Below are 12049 nucleotides of genomic sequence, written 5' to 3'. Positions count from 1 at the left end.
TCCCAAAGTGCTGGGATTACAGGCTTGAGCCACTGCGCCCGGCTTAGGGCTTTTTTATGTCATTGGTATTTTTCAAAAATTAGGATCAGGTTGTCAATTAAAAAAACTTGGTGGGATTTTGATTGGTAACACTTTGAATCTGTAGATCAGCTGGAAGAGAATTGAAATACTGACATTTTTGAGACTTCTAATTCATGAAATACACTACATTTTGCAATTTATTTAGTTTTCCTTTCCCTCATAAATTTCTTGCAAATGTCTTGCTAAATATAACCCTAAATATTTTCTGGTTGGCATGGTATTATAAATAATACATTTTAAAAGTCAAGTTCCAATTGTTTGTGCTGGAATGTAGAACAACTGATATTTGTCTATTGTGTGTTAAAGCCACTTATAATTTTCCATAGTTTTTAAAGTTCCATTAGAATTTACTACATACATCAATGCTATAAGTAAAAACAAATTTATTTTTTCCCTTGAGGATGTGTACCTTTTCATTAACTTTTTAACGAAGCAAGGAGAACTGAGATCCTTTTCTTGTACTGCAGAATGAAGGAAGCATATGTATTTTTCAACCTGAACTATATGTTAGTTGCAGTATTTAACAGATGTTCATTATCAGGTTGATGAAATTACTTTTAATCATAGTTTGATGAGATTTTATGGAACTTACTGTTTTGCTTGTGAGTCATAATTTCTTGCTTCTTGGCTTTCTTGGTTATTTTTTATTGGTTGCTAGTAATTGCGATTTTATGCTGTGGAGTACTTGGATTTTGTAATCTTTCTCTAAAGATTGTTAGACATTTTCTGAAAGACAGTTTAATTATTGTAGGTTAATATGATCTTTCCAAGGCTTATTTTTAAACATCGATAGGGTAGATATTGACTAGTTTTTAGGGCTAATTTAGTTCCCGTACTAATGTGTGGCTCTCTGAGTCTCTAGGACTGCCCTGGTGATCATCAAGAACCATCCGCTTCAGTTGGTCAGAAGTTCAAATGGCTCCCTTCCCTGTGTGACCGCTTGGAATTATGCAGTTATACATATAATCCTGGTCACTCTATGCCTAGCCTCATGCAGTTTTACTGTATACATGTACAGTTTAGTATTTAGCAACAGATTCAAGGGATTCATATGCAGATTTTTAGAGCTCTTTTTTGGAATTGTTTCTCCTCTGGAACTTTGCCTTGCAACTTTTATCTACCTTAGACTCCCTAAACTCAAATATTTTTCTCTTTGATCAGTGAGACCATCATGCTCTGTTTGTGATCCTTCACATTCCACCATAGTCCAGACTGTGCCTTCTGGAGGAAAGCCATGGTGATTGTAAGGCTCATTTCCTTCATTTTCTCTTATGGGGATCACAGCTTAATACTGTATACTTTGCAATATCTGAAAACAGGTGTTTGATCTATTTTTTCAATTTTCTAGTTGTTTCCAGTAAGAAGTTATTTTAGACATTGTTACTTCATCATAGTTGGAAGCAGAGGTCTTACTGTTACTTTTTAAAACTCATATTTTATAGCTGTGGGAATGTAAAAATACAATTGAGTTTTTAATATTTATCTTCTATCCAATAGTCTTATTGAATTCCTTTTATTGATTGTAATAATTTGCCTGTACATCTATTCAATATTTTATGAATACTGCAATTTTTCTGTGATAATTACAGTTCAAATTTTTCGTTTCAAAATCTCATAGACTTTAGTTCTTGTTCTTGTCATCCTAGACTGACAAGTCAGATAATGACAAATAAAAGCATTAATGATAGACATCCATGTCTTAATTTTTAAAGGCAATGTTGCTAGAAATTCAACATTAATTAAGGAAATCATTGTATGTCTTTGTCAGATAATCTGTGTTTTTTATTAATGTGTTTAGTTGCAGGTAATGGAAAGTGTGACAAGAGTCTAGTGTCTCAAACACATAGAAACTTACTTTTCTCATGTGAAATAAGTCTATATATAGGCCTTTCTCTTTTGTTTTGAGACAGAGTCTTGCTCTGTCACCCAGGCTGGAGTGCAATGATATGATCTTGGCTCGCTGCAACCTCTGCCTCCCAGGTTTAAGCAATTCTCCTGCCTCAGCCTCCTGAGTAGCTGGTACTACAGGTCCCTGCCACCATACCTGGCTATTTTTGTATTTTTAGTAGAGACAGGGTTTCACCGTGTTGGCCAAGTTGGTCTTGAACTCCTGACCTCAGGTGATCCGCCCACCTCAGCCTCCCAAAGTGCTGGGATTACAGGTGTGAGCCACCACACCCAGCTGGTATAGCATCATTCTGAAGGCTCCTAGGATTTTCAAGCTTTTCAGAATTGCAAGTTGACATTGGCTTCTACTTAAAGTTACCAGCTTCACTAGCCCCTCACAGGTCAATATGTCCTCTGAAGCTTCAAAGCTAGCCATTGACTTCTCTAGCTATACACTAGATGGCATTTTCTTCTAATAGAAGGCTATATTATTTACATTGGAAATCAGTTGTTTAGTGTAGCCACGTGCATTGATGATCTCAGCTGGATCTTCTGGAGAACTTGCTGCAGCTTCTTCATCAGCACTTGCTGCTTCTTGCATTTTTACATAATGGAAATGGCCCCTTTCCTTAACATGTTGTGGCTGGTAGGATCTGCCATCCACATCACTCAAACTTCACATCAGCAAGAAGGCTGTTTCAATTTCTTAGCATTCTGTGCTCACTGGAGTAGCACTTTTTTTTTTGAGAGGAGTCTCACTGCATCGACCAGGCTTGAGTGCAGTGGTGCAATCTCAGCTCACTGCAGCCTCTGCCTCCTGGGTTCCAGTGATTCTCCTGCCTCATCCTCCTTGTTAGCTGGGATTATAGGCACGTGCCACCAGGCCCGGCTAATTTTTGTGTTTTTAGTAGAGACAGTGTTTCACCACGTTGGCCAGGCTGGTCTCATACTCCTGACCTCAGGTGATCCACTCGCCTCGTCCTTCCAAAGTGCTAGGATTATAGGCGTGAGCCACTGTGCCCACCTTGGAGTAGCACTTTTAATTTCCTTCAATAACTTTTTCTTGGCCAGGCGTGGTGGCTCACTCCTGTAATCCCAGCGCTTTGGGAGGCTGAGGCAGGTGAATCACCTGAGGTCAGGAGTTCGAGACCAATCTGGCCAACATGGTGAAACCCCATCTCTACTAAAAATGCAAAAATTAGCCGGGCATGGTGGCACGTGCCTGTAATCCCAGCTACTTAGGAGGCAGAGGCAGGAGAATAATTTGAACCTGGGAAGCGGAGGTTGCAGTGAGCTGAGATGGTGCCACTGCACTCCAGCCTGGGTGACAGAGTGATACTTTTTCTTTGCATTCACAACGTGGCTAACTGGTTCAAGAGCCCCAGCTTTTGACCTGTCTCAGCTTTTCGCATGCCTTCCTCACCAAGCTTAGCCATTTCTAGCTTTTGATTTAAAGGGAGGGACATGGACTCTTCCTTTCATTGAACACTTAAAGGCCATTGTAAGGTTATAATTGGCCTATTTTTAATATTACCGTGTCCCAGGGAATAAAGAGGCTGGAGGATAGGAAAAGAGCTGAGGGAAAGATGGCTCGGCGGAACCCTTAGAGCAAACACAACATTCCTCCGTTAAGTTTGCCGTCTTCTGTGGGCGTGGTTTGTGGCGCCCCAAAACAATGACAATAGCGATGCCAGGGATCTGCAAAGGTGTAGTCACCATGCTAGGCAAGGAACCCAGCTGCTGTGCTTGCTTTGGGCAGAGGAAATACAGGATAAATACAGGAGAGGAGGCTGTACACGCCAGGCACAGCCATGTGAGCGGCAGTGGAAGGGAAGAGGGTCACTTAGGAGTACTTACTTATGCTGTTGTTACTAACCTTTTCAATCAATTAACCAATTATTATTATTATTATTATTTTTTAGACAGAATTTTGCTGTTATTTCCCAGACTGGAGTGCAGTGGTGTGATCGTGGCTCACTGCAACCTCCGCCTCCCGGGTTCAAGTGATTCTCCTTTCTCAGCCTCTTGAGTAGCTGGGATTACAGGCACCTGCCACCACGCCCGGCTAATTTTTGTATTTTTAGTAGAGACGGGGTTTCACCATGTTGGCTGGGCTGGTCTTGAACTCCTGACCTCAGGTGATCCGCCTGCCTCAGCCTATCAAAGTGCTGGGATTACAGGCATGAGCCACCACGCCCAACCCTCGTATTAACCAATTATCATTTCCATCTTCCAGTCCCCTGTTATCTTACATAAGCTATGTTCATCGTGACTGGCCTTACATCTTGATAGTTAAGTCACAGGATGTCAAAGAGGAAGTGTGACTCAGCCAGAAGGGGGATTGCCCCCTCCGCAGATGGAGAAAGTCTCTTTTTGAGGCTGGGAGGGTAGAAGGTTAACACACTTTAGATTTTAATAAGAAACAGTTGCATCGTGTGAGGAAGCAGCCTGATTTCATCACTGTCTTTATTAGGAAGTTAAAGAGTGAGAAGGGGCTTGTGTAGATGGCAGGCTGACAACTTGCGGGCTGTTGGCAGGCAGTGTTCCTCTGAGCGCCTTTTTGATCTGAGATGGGGAGAGACTGGTGCAGAGGTGCTCTGTGAGTTTCAGGGCGTCCTCACTCTTCCTCACCCTGGGTCCTGCTCGTGCTCCCCACCGCTGACCCTGCTGCCCTGACAGTGGCCCTGGGTTTCCCCATAGAGGTAGCAGCTGCAGAGGCAGCAGCTCCTGCAGCCTCTTGGCCAGACCTCCCCCAGCATCCTGACCCTTGCAGCTGGATGTGCATGACTTTCTCGTGACTTCCTTGCAAGCTCTGAGCTGGCCTCCTGCACCGGGCTTCAGGAGGGCTGGCTGCTGAGTCTGTCCTGACTCTCCCGCTCCCCTCCTCCCCAGCTCCACTCCCCTGCTCTTCCTCAGACTGTGCAAGGTCTCATTCCTATGATGGGCCCCTCCTCATTGTGGCTCATTGTGGCTTCCCTTCCTGGACTGAAGTTGGCCTAGGATAACCATTCAAGCCATTGATCAGCTAGGAGAGTAGAATAAAGATATTTCAAAGCCGGGCGTGGTGGCTCACACCTGTAATCCCAGCACGTTGGGAGGCCAAGGTGGGCGGATCACAAAGTCAAGATATGAAGACCATCCTGGCCAACGTGGTGAAATCTCGTCTCTATTAAAAATACAAAAATTAGCTGGGCGTGGTGGTGTGCTCTTGTAGTCCCAGCTACTTAGGTGGTTGAGGCAGGAGAATCACTTGAACCCAGGAGGCAGAGCTTGCAGTGAGCCAAGATTGCACCATTGCACTCCAGCCTGGTGACAGAGTGAGACTCCATCTCAAAAAAAAAAAAAAAAAAAAAAAAGATATTTTGAGCTTTGCAATACAGCAAACATTTAGCTTGTATGAGCGCTTTCTCATGAAGCTAGTGGAGGATGTTTTCCATCAAAATAAGCAAGAATCAAGGGAGAAAGATATAGGAGGATGGACACAGACAATCCCACTCAGGAAAGAGGGGAAGGAGTGTCCGGGGCACCAGCTTGCACTGAGACATTGTGGACCACAGCCCAGCGAGAGCTGTAGCCTGCTGGGGGCCCCCGGGGAGAGCTTCGAGAAGAGAATGCCTCAAGGGGTAGACAACTGATAGGGAGTTTGGTAACAGGAACTTGGAAACAAGCTAAGAACAAAACAAAGCAAAGAACATTAACTTCAGAAAGACAAAATGTGTAAGGAAGAGTACCTAGCATAGTGTACTCTGCAGTTAGCTGTGAATAGCTTTTTCATAGTCATTGTTATGTGAACACTAATGATTGACTCTTTTTCTTTTTTTTTTTTAAGCCAGAGTTTCACCCTGTCGCCCAGGGTGGAGTGCAGTGGTACCATCTTGGCTTACAGCAACCTCCGCTCCTGGGTTCAAGCGATTCTCCTGACCCCGTCAGGGGGAAGGAAGGGGAGACCCTGTTGGCATCACTAGGGAATCTGGGTCAAGCCATGCCTGAAGCTGGTCAATCCAGGGCCCTCTGCATTTTAGGAGCCAGTAAGTTGCACTTTTTCCTTAAGTCAGTTTGAGCCGGGTTCTGACCTGGCCGGTAACAGACATCACCCTGCATTCTTGCATCAGCTTGGCAAGTCGCCACCTGATCTCTAGTTTACTGATGTGGGCAGTGAAGCTGGGGGAGGAGAGGGTCGACGTCTGCTCCCTCCTGTCTCTGTGACCCTCAGATATGAGGTAGGGCCGGGGGCACGAGCTGGGCTATCACTGCCTCGAAGCGCGTGGTCCTCAGCGCTGGCCGCCTCTGTGCTTCTCCTTTCTCTAAGAAGCCGCTTGGTGGGAGAAGCCGCCCTCATTCTGGGGCAGGCACCTGCAGGTCGCTCAGCCTCGGCTGCTCTCAATCCCAGCAAGAGAGGCCTACCACTCGGAAGTTTTCTTTGCCATGAGTGGGACTTCGGATTTTTTCTGTAAACCCGTGAGGCAGCTCAGCTTCACAGAGAACTCTCACGCTTCTGTGTGACCTTGGCCAAGTTCATTAACCTCTCTGTGTTTTACTTCTCCCATCTGTAAAATGAAGTGGGTGGATTAGACCAGCAGTATAATAGAAATGGCATTTGAGCCATATACAGAGTTTGTGGCTAAAGTTTTCTAGGGGCCATGTTTAGAAAAAAAATAGGTAAAAGTATTTTAGTAATACATTTTATTTAACCCAATATGTTCAAAATATTGGTACAACATGGACTCTAGATGAGTTGTTAATGAGACAGTTTGTAATTTTTTTTTTTTTTTTGACATAGAGTTTTGTTCTTGTCGCCCAGGCTGGAGTGCAATGGTGAGATCTTGGCTCACTGCTCCCAGGTTCAAGCCATTCTCCTACCTCAACCTCCCGAGTAGCTGGGATTACAGGCATGCGCCACCACGCCCAGCTAATTTTGTATTTTTAGTAGAGATGGGGTTTCTCCATGTTGGTCAGGCTGGTCTCCAGCTCCTGACCTCAGGCGGTCCACCTGCCTCGGCCTCCCAAAGTGCTGGGATTATAGGGGAGCCACCGCGCCCAGCCACAGTTGCTTTCTTTCTAATGAAAGGTTTAACACAAGCGGGTAGCTCTCCTGGGTGGTCCCCAATACGGTGACTCAGGGACCCAGTCACGCCACTTTCATGTTCTCCAGTGAGGAGGAGGAGAGAGCTGGGCAGGGCCTGGCTGTGCAGACCACCCTATCCCATTGGGCAGAGCTCAGGAACATGGCCCTACCTTAGTGCAAGGGGGCCTGTGGGTTGGAGTCCTCCTGGGAGCTGGGAAGAGGAGCGATGCTTCCAGCGAGTGGTTCTGTCTGCCTCAGGGCCTTTGCCCATTCTCTCCCCTCTGTTTGGAATGTTCTTCCTTTCCCTTTTCTGCAGATTCAGTTCTACTTATCTCTGGTGGGATGCAGTGGCTCATGCCTGTCATCCCAGCACTTTGGGAGGTTGAGGTGGGCAGATCACCTGAGGTCAGGAGTTCCAGACAGTTAGAAAGCAACAGGTGGACAGACAGCAACAAGGGGGCATGGGAGCTCAGGTTGGGAAGGACAGCCAGGTCGGGAATGCAGGAAAGGGCATGTCCAAGCTGGGTTCTGAAGGATGAGTAGGAGTTCACCAGGTAGAGGAGGTGACTGAAAAACATCCCTGGCAGAGACCAGCAGGGACCAAGCTCTTGAAGGTTGCAAGGGCACAGGGCATGGGTGTGAGCAGAACGGGATGTGGGACTACAGGTCTAAGCAGAGGCTGGGTCCTAGAGAGCTTTGAACGTCAGGACTGTGAGTTTGGACTCAGCCCTGGAGTCCTGTGGAGCTGTTGACAGGGATTAAGAAGGGAGTAACATGGATCTGTAGTTCACAGAATGGATCTCAGGCATGCAGAGCGATCCACATGCCTGAGAGTGATCCCGGACAGGACTTCAGAGTTGGAAAAGACAAGCCAGGCGCTGCAGCTCATGTCTCTAATTTTGGGAGGCTGAGGTGGGCGGATCACCTGAGGTCAGGAGTTCAAGACCAGCCTGGCCAACCTGGTGAAACCCTGTCTCTACTAAAAATACAAAAATTAGCCAGGTGTGGTGGTGGGTGGCTGTAATCCCAGCTACTTGGGAGGCTGAGGCAGGAGAATCGCTTGAACCCGAGAGGTGGAGGTTGCAGTGAGCTGAGATCGTGCCACTGCACTCCAGCCTGGGCGACAGAGTGAGACTCCGTCTCAATAAAAAAAGAAAAAGAAAAAGACATGGCCTGCCTTCAGGGAGCCCCTGTCTAATGGACGAGGTCTGAGTGGCCTGGGTACCCTGGAAATTAGGAGGTAGCAGCCCTGTTTACAGATGAGGATCTCAACGCTCAGAGAAGTGAAGAAATTTACCCAAGTTCACACAGTGTGGAGGAAAGGCAGCCTGGAGCTGACCTTTAGCAACGGATCACAGCTCCGGGCTTCTGTCTTCTCAGTCGTCAGATGGGGATGCAAGACCCAGTGACTTGCTGGGATGCCGAGAGGTGCGGGTGGATCTGTTTGGCCAGCGCCCTACACAGGGTGTGTCTCACAGGGGCTCATGAGCGTGCACACTTTCCTCTCCTCCCCCTGCCTCTCCAGCCCGGGAAACCCAGGCTCCCTGGGGGCATTTTCTTAAGAATGTCTCCCAGACCAAGTCCCCCCTCGACTTCCACCCTTACTAGCCCCAGAGAATCAGGGTGGGGTCGGGGGATCAGTGAGACCCGAACCTGGGCTAAGGGTGAGGCTGGTTCAGCCCCAATAACGATGGCAAATGTCGACGGAGCCCATGAGCCAGGGGTATAGTCACCTTGTCACATCAAACCTCAGATTAGGTAAATTCTATCAGTCCCATTTCACAGGTAAGGGGGAACTGAGACTCAGAGTCCCATCCAAGGTCACCTGCTGCTAAAGCGGGAGCTGGAACCCAAACTGCAGGTCTTGAAGGCAAATCCCATGCTCGTCCCTCTACACCCTCCACCCAGAGTGAGCACAGCTCAGAGAGAAGTCCTGAGCCCAGGCTTGGGGGTGGCCAGGGTCAAGGTGGAGGGCTGGGCCAGGCACCCCCAACCACCAGCAGCAGCAGATCCCACACACCTGAGACCACAAGCAAACAATGCATGCTGGATACCTGGACCAGGTGTAGCTGATTTGTATATTCCGTTTCCAGGCCTCTTGCTGGCCTTTCCTTGGGGCCTGCACTCATTCACAGTGAGGGAGGTGGGATCTGAATCCAGGTAGGTGTCACTCCAGGCCACACGCATCCCCTGCTGCAGGCTGCCCAAAGCTCCCCCTTCTTGCTATGGATCCCCGGCAGGGGGGCTTAGGGCTGGCACCTGGGCCCAGGTGAGCTGGGTGGAGACAGGCTGAGGTGCCCATGCTGGGCTGTGGGAGGCAATGGTACCCTGTCCAGCCAGGGTGGACGTGAGCTGGGAAGAGCTGGTCTGAGTGGCTGTGGGGTTCAGAGGCACCTGCTCTGCCCAGCCATGGGTCCACATTTTGTGGGTCACTGTGCTGAAGACCCACATCCTCCCCGATGTCCTTGCTGTCTCCCCCGCTCTGCCCACTTCAGCCCCTAGCACATGTGGAGGGGGCCCCGTTGAGTGAGTGTCTCTCTGTGCCACCTGTTTGGACCTAGTCTGGGCTGGACACGCTGAGGACAGAGAGGCAGGTCAGGCCCAGGCCCTGCCCTTGAGGAGCCTGGGGTGTGTAGAGGAGCTGGAGCCTGTGTGCTCAGGTATCAGAGAGCAGGACACGGGGGCTAGGGGGAGCCCTGGAGGAGGGGATGTTTCAGCTGGGTTGTAAGGATGAGTGAAATTTCACCTGGGAGAGAGGAGAGGCCAGTATATGCTGAGCGCGGGGTGGAGTCAGCAGAGCTCAGCCGAGGGCACCCGGGCTGGACAGGGCTCACCTCCCCCATGCCCCAGCCTCAAACGTTCTCCCTGCTTCTTCCTGGACTGTCAGGTACCCCCATGGCTTTAAGCTCCTTGGGTGTACTGGGCTTAGTCCCCTCATCACTACCTTGATCCTGAACCCTTTCCTGTCCCCACCTCCTAACATATGGCCCCAGGCCTCTCAAATGACACACTGCTGAGCAATGCTGATAATGCAGAGGTAAGAGGGTGTCCCGGGTGAGAGCAGGGACCCTGGTGTCAGGCTGCCACTGTCCCCTCCAGGCTCTGCTTCTCAGCTGTGCAGCCCTGGACAAGTTACTTAACTTCTCTGTGCAAACTCGGAAGGTGTCAGGAAGTCAGGGGCTAGGAAACTTTCAGGCAGGTGGGCTGGGTGGGGTGTGGGGACAGTGGAGGGGCGGGTAGGCAGTGCAGGACTGAGGCTGACTGAGGCAGGGATGAGTAGTGACAGCTTCTCTGTGTGGCGCTGCCTCAGGGGTGGGGCTGGCTGTGGGGTCAGGCCAGGCTGAGGCAGGAATGGAGCCTGGGCTCCGTGGATCCACGGAGCTGCTCTCAAATTGAGAGCCATGCTGTCCCCAAGGCGCACCCTTGGCCCAGCCCAGGCCGGCTCTGGAATCCGGATGGTTGAGTAGTAAACGTGCTGCAGATAAATGTGGCCACGCCCTCTGGACGAGGCAGGGGGAAGAGGCCCCGCATGCTCGGTGGCCGGCAGAGTGGAACATGCTGGTCCTCTCGGGAAGAGAACCTGGCGATTGCTGCTGCAACTGCCTGGTGCACCTGCACTTTGACCCACCAGCCCCACTTGCAGGGATCTATCCTATAGAAACGCCTGCCCCCCCCCCGCCCCCACAGAGCACCCCGCCCCCGCCCCTTCCCCGCCCCCACAGAGCACCCCTCTGGACAAGGGCGTCCTGGCAAGGAAATTCATAAAGCATGACTTATAGTAGCAAAAAAGAGAAATAGCCCCTGAGTCGATCCACAGGGGGCTGACTGGATCAAGTGTGGAGCAGAAAAAAGTTAGGAAGACTGCCATTTGTCAATAAGGCCATGGCCCTAAGTGAAAACAGCCGCTCAAAGTGCTACACTCTGAGTAAGGACATAGATTTGCTATATTTGCATGAAGAAACACTTTCAGAAGATGCGAAGAGAAATGAATGAAAACGACAACTTCAGAGGCAGGGGCAGAGTGTGGGAGCCTGCCTAAGGTTATCATATGGAAGTTAATTCATGTTTTGAATGGAGTTATATTTATTGTTTATTTGAAAGCTTAAAAGAGTGAAATAAGAACATTCATTAGAAGGCTCCCTTTAAGAAAAGCATCTGATTTTCTCCACATTCTGCTTTTGCTACGAGCCATGCCCTCAGCCCCCGCTGACTTGGTGATGTTCCTGGGCCGTGGGGAATGTGAGATGCTAAATGGATGCCCACGTGGGGTCCATGTGGGCAGAGGGAGAGTCTGAGAGGGCAGGGATGGCTGCTCCCAGGCCAGGGAATGTTGCTGGAAACTGGCAGCCAGAAGTGAGGGGTCTTATGTGCAGGGACTTTACAGCTTCCCCTTTAATCCGGACAGCAATGCCTTGAAGGAGGCTCTGTGATGCCCATTTCACAGATGAGTAAACTGAGGATCCTAAAGGTGAAGTGACTTGCCCAAGGCCACATGGCTGCGAGGCAGCAGGGTGATAAGTCGAACCCAGATCAGTCTTCCTCTGCAGCCCACACTGCTGGCCAGGGAGCTGGGACCTAGGAGCGCAGCGGTCACACACAGGGGAGGGGGAAGGGACTGCTCAGAGCATCGGAGCTCAGCTTCCACTTCATGCCCATGTGGGTTCTGCCCCTATCTGTTCAGGCTCAGAGCAGGAGCCAACCTTAAAGGCTCTGATGCATCTGGCTGGGGTTAAGGCTGAGCCTGAGAAGGTTCTGGAGCCAGAGCCAGAGCGGAGGCACATCACTGTGGGCAGAGGTGAAATGAACAGGTGCGGGGCATGGGCATAGGCACAGGAGCCGGGCATGAAGCAGAAGGCTGAGGCTCCTCACTGATGCCCCTGCCTGGGAGCCATGTCAAGGAGACGCAGAGCAGAGCTTGCCAGGCTCCATCTCCCCATACACTGAGAACAACTGCTCCCTTGCTTGCCAGTTATTTATTTATTTATTTATTTATTTATTTATTTATTTATTTATTTA

General features: G+C 49.4%; 1 pseudogene; it reads right to left on the bottom strand.

Annotated features, from left to right (window-relative positions):
* Window positions 1-12049, bottom strand: part of LOC113219887 — a 28231-nt pseudogene that overhangs the window by 14297 nt on the left and 1885 nt on the right.

Source organism: Piliocolobus tephrosceles, chromosome 19, assembly GCF_002776525.5.
Source record: "Piliocolobus tephrosceles isolate RC106 chromosome 19, ASM277652v3, whole genome shotgun sequence".
Classification (NCBI taxonomy): domain Eukaryota; kingdom Metazoa; phylum Chordata; class Mammalia; order Primates; family Cercopithecidae; genus Piliocolobus; species Piliocolobus tephrosceles.
The sequence above is the reverse complement of the archived record's forward strand: the minus strand, read 5'-3'. Positions and strand labels throughout refer to the sequence as shown.